The sequence below is a fragment of the Pseudophryne corroboree genome, chromosome 4 (assembly GCF_028390025.1).
Source record: "Pseudophryne corroboree isolate aPseCor3 chromosome 4, aPseCor3.hap2, whole genome shotgun sequence".
In the NCBI taxonomy this organism is placed as follows: domain Eukaryota; kingdom Metazoa; phylum Chordata; class Amphibia; order Anura; family Myobatrachidae; genus Pseudophryne; species Pseudophryne corroboree.
The window spans coordinates 287,764,255-287,776,460 of NC_086447.1; the positions used below are offsets into that span (position 1 = coordinate 287,764,255).

The window sequence follows — 12,206 nt, forward strand, 5'->3', positions numbered from 1 at the left end:
CACACTGAGCACAGAATACAGAGCTTTTCAGGTAGAGAACGCAACCATGTCCTCTCCGTTCAATCTCCGAAGCACGAGTGAAAATGGTGGCTCCTTATATAGCATACGAATCTCGCGAGAATCCGACAGCGGGGTGATGACGTTCGGGCGCGTTCTGGTTAACCGAGCAAGGCGGGAAGATCCGAGGCTGCCTCGGAACCGTGTAAAATGGGTGAAGTTTGGGGGGGTTCGGATCCCGAGGAACCAAACACGCTCATCTCTAGTAATAACGTAAGTCAGCCGCCTCACGCCACCAAGCCTCCACTTACTTGGTGTACCAGGGACCCGATTTCCGGGGTTCAAATCCACTCACTCCGCTTTCAGCTCACACAAATACACAGTGTTTTTCTGTACAGAAAATTTCCACTCTTTCTGATCGGCAGCTTTACCCCAGAGGCAGTACAGTTTAGACAAAAGTCTTACACTAATCTGCATTTGAAATCAGATAGTACTGTGCTATTTGTATTTAAGGTATACTATCCCACCTTAATTGAACAAACTATCGTGTGATTTGTACTTAGCGTCCGTACTCCTACGCAACCTTGTGTAAACACACGACTGTGCATGCCTTTTATGCCGCGTGCGCGCTCATGTACATTGTCTAGCCACGAGTATCAAACGTGCGTCCGCAATAAAACAAACCACACAATCTCTATAAATGTGAGCAATACGAACTATAATCGCTCATGAACACAACCCACACTTATTCTGTGTAACCCTTTACAACCAGGCCAGAACTGCGTTTTGTATTTTTATAATTACTCCCTTAACACACTAATTCAAATTTATCTATATAGCAAACAAATGTATCCGATTTCATACCGATCTAAACTGATCTAAAAATCTATACCTTGTAGCAAAAATATGTGAGAGGGAATTCAAAGTATCGGTACGCCGTGTGTGCGTTTTTTCGCGCCCAAAAAAATTACACAGATTTTTAAATAGCTTTTTTTTCCCTGTTTACCTCTGGATTCTTTCAGCACCTCTGTAGACCAGACAAAGCAGACGCAATCTAACAGCATACATATAGAGTTTTAAAACATCCAGCAACCAGAAAAATGTTTAACGTAGAGATGTATTTTCACCCTTTGCTGATAGATTAAAGTCTGCTATGATCTGCTAGCTCTTGAGTGTGTGAAAAACCAGATTGAGCCCCCAATTGTGAAAGCTGACTATTTTACAGGACAGAAATCCATACCTTAATACACTTAAATTCGAGCCGTTGCGGCCACTGTATGTAATCCTTACCCTACGTACTTTTTACACAGTTAGCGTACAAACACCCATACCGTGTACGCACTTTGCGTACCCACGCCGCAACGGATGTACAAAGTACACGCAGTGCATACATACACACCGACACGTTGAGAGCACAATGCAGCTACACGTGTGATAGAAATTTACCTTAAACCTTAGCAGGAAATGGGACACAACACCAATTGTATTTCAAAACTATGTTGGGGTCCAACCCACCAACGGTTATTTACTAGTAGGGGGTTACAAGAATAATACAATACAATAAGAGAAAAGGCTACAGTCGATGGTACATACGTTTGTTCGCCTGCGCTTCCCGGTCCGGTCCTCAGTCATCAAGGTAGATGACCTTCAGAGATTATGTGTGAGCGGGCCTGCAGCTGGCTTCTTATACATTTGTCCAAAACCTAACACAATGGAAACTGTAATCTCTTTGATATTGGTCACTGGGATGGTCATTTACAGTACAGAAGTGGTCATAGGTCAGTTTGAATAGGTGGGCGATGTCTGGTCCAGGTGCACTTGCAGATGTTCTCCACTGGGTTCCCGCCGAATATCAGGAGTACAGTAAATACAGTTGATATTAATATTCTGCTCCTGCGCATAACTATGCGCAGGAGCATGCGATCTTCCGCAAACCAACACCGGAATATTGCTCTAAAAATACCCTACAGCAGCATACCAAACACCACCTCTTAACCTAATTCTGTCCCCTCCTATCCTGTAAAGGTGAATCCCTTTGTTATTATACCCTTTAAGCAAGTGTAACTCGCTGGTGTGGTGCATGTAGACTATGTGTACATTGTGCACTATGTGGATTAAATATGTAATGTGTTTTTATGGCTTTTCCTTGCGATTACAAATACTACTGTAATTACTCATACCACACGCTAATATGCAGGACCGCGGGAGTGGTCATACGCAACTTGCGTATATGTGCACGCACGGCAGAACAAGTACGCGCATGGAGGCCATCTGTGTGTAGTTTGTACATGATGTGTGTACCGAAATATTTTCGACTTCGACAAGTGTCATTATGTAATGAGGAGAATAAAGGTATGCAGGAAACCACAAACTGAAAATTTAAATCAAACTGCCTAGAGTTTAATTCCCCTTCACATTTCATGTACAACATGTAATCCCAGGGCCGCCCTCAGGGGGGAACTGTGGGCTTAGCTGTTCCTGGCCTGGTAACTCTGACAGAGAGGGGATGGCCTGGGAACTCATGCCACCGTCCGCCCGCTACAGCCTGTCCCCATCATTACACCGCTTTCCGCCGTCCACCCACAGCACTCAATTGAAAATGTCCCTCCCAAAATGGTAATTGCATCAGTGGAGACAGTTATTAAAGATACTAGAGGAGACCTCTAGTATCTTTAACAACTGTCTAATCTGAGTCGGTGGTATTTTGGGAAGGACGTTTTCAATAGTTTGAGCAGGCAGGTGGCAGACCCACAGCAGCGGTGACCCGGGCGGGGGGGTCCCCTGACAATGAACAGAACCCCTGACAATGAACAGAACCCCTGAGAATGAACAGCTACTTGCATAATTACTGAGTGGCCATAATATGGTGACAAGGGCATTAATGTGGGGGCATAATATGGTGTGTGGGGTATTGCTGTGGGGACTTATTATGGTGCAAGGGGCATAATATGTTGTGTGCATAGGCATTTTATTTTTGATTTTTAAAATAATATATATTTTTTTCTTTTCTTTTTTTATACATACTGTACAATGCTTGTGTGCCCTCCTATAGTACAATGACCCACTTACATATTACAAATAATGAGAGGGCACCCCAAGGCTTCTTAATGGTGTAGAGTTTTTAAGTGCAAAAATCATGACATTATATCAATAGATACGATGTGACAATTTTTGCACTAAAAACTTTTCACCATTAAGAAGCCTTGGAGTACCGCCTCGTTATTTGGAAAATTACTAGATAGATAGCTTCAGATGGAGCCATCTTCATCTTGGTCTTTAATAGTATTAACTGAGCAAGGGCAGTCTGACTTAGGGGGTCATTCTGAGTTGCTCACTCGCTAGCAGTTTTTAGCAGCCGTGCACTTCAAACGATATGCCGCCTTTCACTGGGAGTGTATTTTAGCTTAGCAGAAGTGCGAACGAAAGGATCGCAGAGCGGCGTCAAAATAATTTTGTGCAGTTTCAGAGTAGCTTCAGACCTACTCAGTGCTTGTGATCACTTCAGACTATTCAGTTCCTGTTTTGACGTCCCAGCCATGCCTGCATTTTTCCTGGCACACCTGCGTTTTTTTGAACACTCCCTGAAAACGGTCAGTTGACACCCAGAAACGCCCTCTTTCTGTCAATCACTCTGCGGTCAGCAGTGCGACTGAAAAGCTTTGCTAGACCTTGTGTGAAAATACATCGTTCGTTGTAATAGTACGACGCGCGTGCGCATTGCGCCGCAGTGCCATTTTTTGCCTGATCACTGCGCAGCGAACAAAAGCAGCTAGCGATCAACTCGGAATGACCCCCTTAATCCCCTGATGTATCATTCTCTCTGTATTGTATTGCAGCTGAGAACAATAGATGAAGGGCTTATGCTAATAAACAATGGTGTGCCTAGGCGCAGCAGGGAAGCCAATAGATTAGATAGATATTTTGACAGTCCCGGGCCCCACAATTTCTGATTGCAGGCCTGTGTTATCCTGTTAGTCATAGTTCATCTTACTCCATGAACCCACAGATGACTGTATTTGGCAAAATAAATTACAGCTTTAATTATTAATATATTATTGATGGCAAATGAAATGATGCAGAGTCTTCAATCACATCTTACATCCAAAGAGACTGACTTGACTTGAAGACCTGAAACTAAACAAACATTTGCATGTTGGGTTGCTTTGCTTTTGGACCTAGAATAGGGCAGGTGCATGCAGATCCACCACTACAGAAGCAGATCTGGTCAAATCTCGTGATGCATAGAGCTGTGAATTTGCACTTTTATTCCTGCAAGATTATTTGAGCAGTGCATGCCCAATTTACTCCCAACTCAATGTTTTTAACCTTAAAGAATAACTAGAAGATTATTGGAAAGACTTGGAACTTCTCCTAAAATCCACATCACCAGCTCCAGGGCTTTCATGGTCAACATACAGTACATTGAAGTGAAAGGAGACAAATGTAATTGGTGTCCAACACATACTGTAGTTAAAGGAATACAATGTAATAATAATAACTTGCTTTACATTGATATATTTTCAAGGTCTAAGCTCTGCTTGGGATTTATGAAAGAAAGATGGAAGAAATAAATGATTAAGGGCCTAATTCATGGTAGATTGCAAAAGCAAAATCTTCCTCTAATGGGCAAAACTATGTGCACTGCGGGGAAGGGGGGGCAGATATAACATGTGCAGAGACAGTTAGATTTGGGTGGGTTATACTGTTTGTGTGCAGGGCATATAATGGCTGTTTTATTTTAACACTGCAATTTAGATTTCAGTGTGAATACACCCCACCCAAATCTAACTCTCTCTGCACGTTATATCTCCCCCCCCCCCCCCCCCCCCCCCACCTGCAGTGCACATGGTTTTGTCCATTAGTGGAAGATTTTACTTTTGTGATTAACCTTGAATTAGATCCTAAATCATTTAAGAGAACATTACTATTACTTATATTATATAACTTGGAACTTTGTCTTTTCAGTCAACTTTATCCAAATTCAACTTCTATGATTTTATTTTTATTGCCTGTGTTTTGTTCTGGAAAAGAGCAATCCTGCTACTTAATGCATGACACATTCTCCTGGATGTAATTTGTTTACTTTACCTTTGATGTTTTAGCTCTTTTACATCAATATGAATATTGTACAATGTTTTTTTCAAGGGGAAATTATTGCCATACCAGCTGCTCTGTAAATGAAAGAAAACTTCTCTAAGGACCATTGCTTCTTCCAGGACAGTGACCCAACTCACACAGCATCTGCTGTTTTTTTCATCAAAGACTAAAGATCGGACTCATTCTCATGTCCACACATGCAGAATAAATGCACAGTTAGATAGAAATTTACAAAATAGAACACCTTCAACAAGAAAGTTACATATAATTGCCATCTTTGCAATAGCATGTCCTCCTTTTATTACTACAAATATAGCTTCTTCTTGACTTAGGCACTTGTCAAGCAGTCCCTTTTCCCTCTTCTTCCACTCATTTTGCATGTAGCACACTCACGACCAAATAAGACACAATATACAGAAGTCTTTTATTTAAACAAAATACAAAGTAAATATAGAGACAACTAAGAAGTTTTCAACATGTTCCTAGGGATGAGCAGGTTCGGTTCCGCAGTCCAGGGGTGCTGATATGTCTGCCGTATCAGTCCAGGGGTGCCCGATTTGCTGTTTCAGTTCAGGGGTGCTGCTTAGTCTGCAGTATCATTCCAGGTGTGGTCTGTCTGCCGTATCAGTCCATTGGTCCTGCCATATCAGTCCAGGGGTGCTCTGCCTGCTGTATCTGAAAAAGTTGAGCTCTCTCTGCTGTATCTGAAAGGGGTGATCTGTCCATCCATCCAGGGGCTCCTCCCCACTGTAAATAAAAATAATAAAATCTAAAAACAAAACGCCTAAAATGATAATTATAATTTTTTTTTGTTTCTACTGTACCTCATTTTACTATACAGTATATTTTATTTTCATAAGTACTGTGACATTGCCGGTCAGACCACAGTATGTTATTTACTACTCATACACATATTGTGCAACACTGTCGGTGAAGTCAACTACAGTGTGTAATTATTATTATATATATATTTCTGATTCATTTGTGTGATGCTGTAACTGCCAGTGTGTGATACAAAAAAAAATTCTACATATTTCTGATTTATTTGTGCGACGCAGTCATTGCAGTCAACCACAGTGTATAATTATTATATATATTTCTGACTCATTTGTGTGACACTGTAACTGCTGGTGTGTGACATAAAAAATATGTCTACATATTTTTGACTCATTTGTGAGACACTGTAACCGCAGTGTGGGATATTTTGTGCTGTGTCATCCCAGTATATATCCAGGAACTGCAGCTGCTCTGTCCATCTAGGGGTGTTCTGTCAGTCCACCCAAAATAAAATACTTTTTTTAAAATATTTTGTGCTGTATCCACACAGTATACATCCAGGTGTGCTGCGTCCATTTCAGGGTGCTGTGTCCGTAGCTCATATTCTAATGTTATAACTTATTGTCCTATTTTTATAATTCTTCTTATCACCACATTGTGATTAATTCAAATTAATATTATTAACAATAATTATAAATTAACTAAATTAAATATAAATAAACTCTCCACACTTGTATAGTGAATCTTCCGCATATCAAGTATATTTTTGAGGAAATGAAGAATTTGATCCAAAGCAATAAATTTAAATCATGATTACAGCATCTAAAATGTTGTTTTTTCTTCTTCTTTGCCTTAATAATCTTTTTGTGAACTGAAATCTTAAGCCTTGCCTAATAAGTCTTTTTTTAAATATTATTTTTCAAATATTTTGTGCTGTGTCCGTCCTCCCAGTATATATATCTAAGGGCTGCTGCTGCTCCATCCATCTAGAGTTGTTCTGTCCATCCTTCCAGGGGCTTTAGTACAGTATTAAAAAAAGAAATAATATATTTTGTGTTGTACCCCAGTATACTATACATCAAGGGGCTGCTGCTTCACCTTCCAGTGACATGGACTGTTCTGTGTTCTAACCATTCATCCATCTAGGCTCTGCTCCAGTGTTTATGAAAAATAAAAGTATTTTTATTAATCTAAATATATATATATATATATATATATATATATATATATATATATTGTATTTTGTGCTGTATCCCAGTATACTGTACATCCAGGTACCCGGATGAGTTGAAAACTCTTTCTGAGTACACACTGGAAGGTGGGCAATTTAAGTAAAGCAAAGCCAGTTTTTTTCAAAGGCCTCCAAAATTTGCTTTTTTTCCCTACCAGTATTTGAACAGACTGTCTGACATGCCTATTTGGAATGCTATGACTAACATAACCACAACCATTTTTTTGAATGGTGACTGTATCATATGCAGTCCCAGTAGACATGTCAGTAAAATTGTAGGCAGTTCCTTCAGTCTGGATCAGATGTCAAAAGTTTTTGCTGAATGATTTGCAGCACTGCCACTGGGTCACTTAGACAAATTTGCAAAATGGCAAAAATGTCCCAAAAGTTTTCAGGCTCGCGACAAAAAAAGGTTTGTAATTGCTTTTGTGTGATTAGATGGGTCAAGTAGTTCTTTACTCCTGTCAATTTCTTTCTGAGCTAATCCTTTATTTATTTCTTTTACAGAAATTTGGAAATTAAATTTCCACTTTACTGCAGACATCCTGAACAAAAGACAAGACCTCCAAAATCCAACTAATGAATAATAACGTTTTTATTTGGAATCGGAGTTTGTGGGAAAACCCAAGCTGTCACGTACTTCTCTAGACCCTTCTTCCTCATAAATTTGCTTTGGAGTAAAAATAATGCTAAATTTACTATAATCAATCATTCCTTTCTTAACCTGTCTTCCACTACATACATACTTCAACTCCTATGGGCCCCTACTCTAGTTATTATTTATTGATTAATGAAAACTTTCTTGGTTACTTTCTATGGTGTCATATAGTTTATTAAACTGCCACTGCAATGCCATTCTGTTTCCTAGATGATCCATGTTGGAATTTTAAGTGCCACTTATTTGGGCCACCTACTGCTGTCGCTTAAGTCATCCATCTACTTTGGTGCAACCTTTTGGCCTAAACTGGATAAAAACAATATCGTGAGCTATGAGGTGTTCATAAAAGACTGGAAATGAGTGGAAATTAATGTTATTGAGGTTAATAATACTGTAGGAACAAAAGCATCCCAAATTCTGTGATTTCAGCTGTTTTTATGATTTAAAAAAAAAAATCCAGATCCAAAACCAAAAACACAACCCACAAGGGCAGTTTTTGTAAATCCAAAGCACAAAGGAGATACAGATCCAAAACCAAACCCCGAAAAATGGCCTGGCATACAACCCTACATTTTCCTGTACACACAACCAGTGCAAGGTCCTTGAAACTGCACCAATTCAATTATATTAAAAATTATTAGATTTTGAGAAGTCATATAAGTCACCCCCCCCCCAAACAACCACTTAAACCAAGTTTTATAACTACTGTAAAAAATCAACATACTGCATTATGGTACCAGAAGTACTCGTCACCAGCAGACTTGCTCAGAACACCTAAACACATACCAAGTTGTCATACCACACATCAAGCTGTTCCAATGTAATTCCAGACACCACACTTTCCTACCCAGCATTTAAATGTATGCCATTATTCCCGTAGCAACCCCATGAATTTCCCCCAGCTTCCTGGGATTGACAGCAATGCCATCTATTTCTTACAAAAAATGCGAACAGTGCCTTTTAACTTTAATTCTGGCTTTGTTCGATCTCAAAACTGATCTAGCGCAATGCCATCTCTGCCTAAGTATAACCTCTGACCAAATTATTATTTAAACCTGCTCTCCTTATTCACTTTACAATATGAATGTTATACTATACACTTATGAGACCCTAAACTAATGAATGACACAGGCCACACACAAACAAAACAACTGAAAGTTAATCAACCTATACTTAAAATCAATTTTGACATGTGACTCATTACGTACAAATCTGACTCGCGTTACATTTCTGCTCCCAGTCAAAGGGCTCTGATACAAATTACTCAAACATCTAGAATCCATGTGAATTAATCAATGTAGGCTTGCTTAACTCCCTGATTAACTGAAGATGTATAGAATATTTCATCTAGTGATGATGGCCATATAAAATATGTTTATAAAATACATGCCAGTTTTTGCATCTACTTCAACAACTTCCATACAGTGTATGTTCAATATTTACACACACAGGAAATTGATACACAATAAATATATTGATTTTCATTTCACACAATATACTACAATCTTTTAGCAGCATAAATATACTAAAATGTTAGTGGTTATGTGAAAGAGATTTTTTCTGTATTGTGTCCTACAGTATATTTCATGGAATGACCCATTAGGGGTTTATTTACTAAGCTTCGGGTTCTAAAACCTGGCACTTCTGATCATATTTAAGTCTAAAAATGAAAAAGGCAATGCTTTTACTAGTAAAGCATAGCTTGTAAAATCACTAGCATTTTTTGGTGATGAACATGATCTGAAGCCCTATATTTTAGAACCCGATGCTTAGTAAATAAACCCCTTAGGTTCCAAATACAGTATGAGAGATGTGGCTATTGATATCCCCTCATCCTGCTGTCCCTATATCAAACCAGGGATAAAGGGAATTGTGGTAAACTGCAGGGTTTTTTTTACCTCACGGTGAACTATAAGATTCATGGCAGTATCTCTACTATACTATCACATACCTATTATACCTTCTGGATTGTGCTAGCGTTTCCTTATATCTTCTGGAAATCTCCTGAGAGGCTATATTGCCAATACTATTTGATACCCGGACAAGAGACCCCTTAGTGCTTCACAGCACAGACGTTACACTCCCAAGGTGACCATATGGATATTTCCTAAGTTTGGGACTAGTACAGCTAGCAGGGGCATTTGCCTACCTGTCAGAGGGACACCATAGTGCTAAGCGGTTAGGAAGTCCTTATACCTACATTTACAGTTGCCAGACCTGGGAACCTTTATCTGAAGCTAAATTCCCTAGTAGTTAAACAGATTACATACAATATGTGTTGAGTCACATGTATCTGTAAATATGTACAGCTCAGAACACCCACATAATTGTATAACTTTTTTGGACACATATACATCTTGCCCGTAGAATACTTATAGAATATATACATAAACATGAAGCATTTTAGATATGTTATTATTGCATAATAAAAACAACTTATTAAATGTGTATATAGCTGTCTAATAGTAGCTCATACAGAAAAGGCAATTATGTCATGCAAAATAGCATCCAGTCATCAATCAAAATCACTGAAACAATTAAAGTTAGACATGTTTTCTTCACTACCTGAAGGAGCAATTATTTATTACCTCATGATTAAAGTAGAGTAGACATACTTGATGCTATTATCTTAGGCATTGTAGGTGTGACTGCAATTTATTGTGTCCCTTGTGTCTGCAAGTAGTGCTGAAAACAAGTAAAATTTTAATAAAATATGTATTCAACACATTTTGCAGTGTACAAAGTGCAATTACCGTATTTCCTTTTTTATTCCCTGAAACTTTTCTGAAGTTTCATGCAAATCCTGTAGCAGGAGAAGGGGTGTTCAATTTTACCTTTACTCTGCTTTGGCACTTTTATTCCCTTGGCAGTAAGGAAGTATGTAATAGCACTGTTATATGTTTAGATAATTAAGTGACTGGAGGGCAGAAGTAGTGCAGGAGGATTATAAGGATTTGTTTTAGTCTCAAAGCATCAACAACTAATGCATGTAAAATATCCCAGCTCTAGCACATACAGTAGTTATTGGCTGTGATCATTAATTAAGCTAGTTAAAATTAGTAGGTTGTCATGCAAACAAAAGATGCTGTTTTATATATGTTGACAATGTATTTGCCTAATTGCTTATGAACACACACACACACACACACACATATAAATATATCTATATATATATATATATATATATATATCCAAGCAAGGACGTGGCACTCGTGCATAACATAATCACATACTCCGATGTAATATGTAACGTTTCAGTGGACTAACCACTGTCGTCAGACTTTAATAAAGTCTGACGACAGTGGTTAGTCCACTGAAACGTTACATATTACATCGGAGTATGTGATAATGTTATGCACGAGTGCCACGTCCTTGCTTGGATATATTTAATACATTTTACGGAGGCACCGGCGGTGTGCTTTGTTACATGGAGTGCCTTACCTTTTCCCTTTTATATATATATATATATATGTATATATATATATATATATATATATATATATAAAAATATATATATATATTTATATATATATATATTATATATATATATATATATATATATATAGTGATGCTCATAAGTTTACATACCCTAGCATAATTTGTGATTTTCTGGCCATTTGTCAGAGAATATGAATGATAACTCACAAACTTTTCTTTCACTCATGGTTAGTGGTTGGGTGAAGCCATTTATTGTCAAACAACTGTGTTTCCTCTTTTTAAATCATAATGACAACAGAAACTACCCAAATGACCCTGATCAAAAGTTTACATACCCCAGTTCTTAATACCGTATATTGCCCCCTTTAACATCAATGACAGCTTGAAGTCTTTCGTGGTACTTGTGGATGAGGCTCTTTATTTTCTCAGATGGTAAAGCTGCCCATTCTTCTTGGCAGAAAGCCACCAGTTCCTGTAAATTCTTGGGCTGTCTTGCATGAACTGCACGTTTGACATCTCCCCAGAGTGGCTCAATGATATTGAGGTCAGGAGACTGAGATGGCCACTCCAGAACCTTCACTTTATTCTGCTTTAGCCAATGACAGGTCGACTTGGCCTTGTGTTTTGGATCATTGTCATGTTGGAACTCTCATCCAGCACCTGAAATCTGTGTCACAGACAGAGAGCATCATCACACTGGTGCCCAGGGAGATCACATGGTGCCGTTACTAAGTAACCTTAAACAACAACTAGGAAATGTTTACTGTCGCCTAGCAACATTCCATATATTGGTTTTATAAAGTAGTACACACTAAACAGCACCATATAACATAATGAAAAACATAATCGCTGGGGCTGCTGTGTTTTTTATAATCATTTTGTGTGACGGACCTGGTTATGGGGGTAATTCTGAGTTGATCGCTCGCTAGCTAGTTTTAGCAGCGGTGCAAACGCTATGCCGCCGCCCACTGGGGACTGTATTTTAGCTTAGCAGAAGTGCAAAGCATG

General features: G+C 38.7%; 1 long non-coding RNA gene across 1 annotated transcript in view; it reads right to left on the minus strand.

The window, feature by feature from the left end:
* Positions 1-5,580: 5,580 nt before the first annotated feature.
* Positions 5,581-12,206, minus strand: part of LOC134911353 (uncharacterized) — a 243,029-nt gene continuing 236,403 nt past the window's right edge. Inside the window, exon 4 of the long non-coding RNA XR_010176505.1 lies at positions 5,581-5,841. This is a non-coding gene — a long non-coding RNA (uncharacterized LOC134911353). The remainder of the gene's footprint in view (positions 5,842-12,206) is intronic.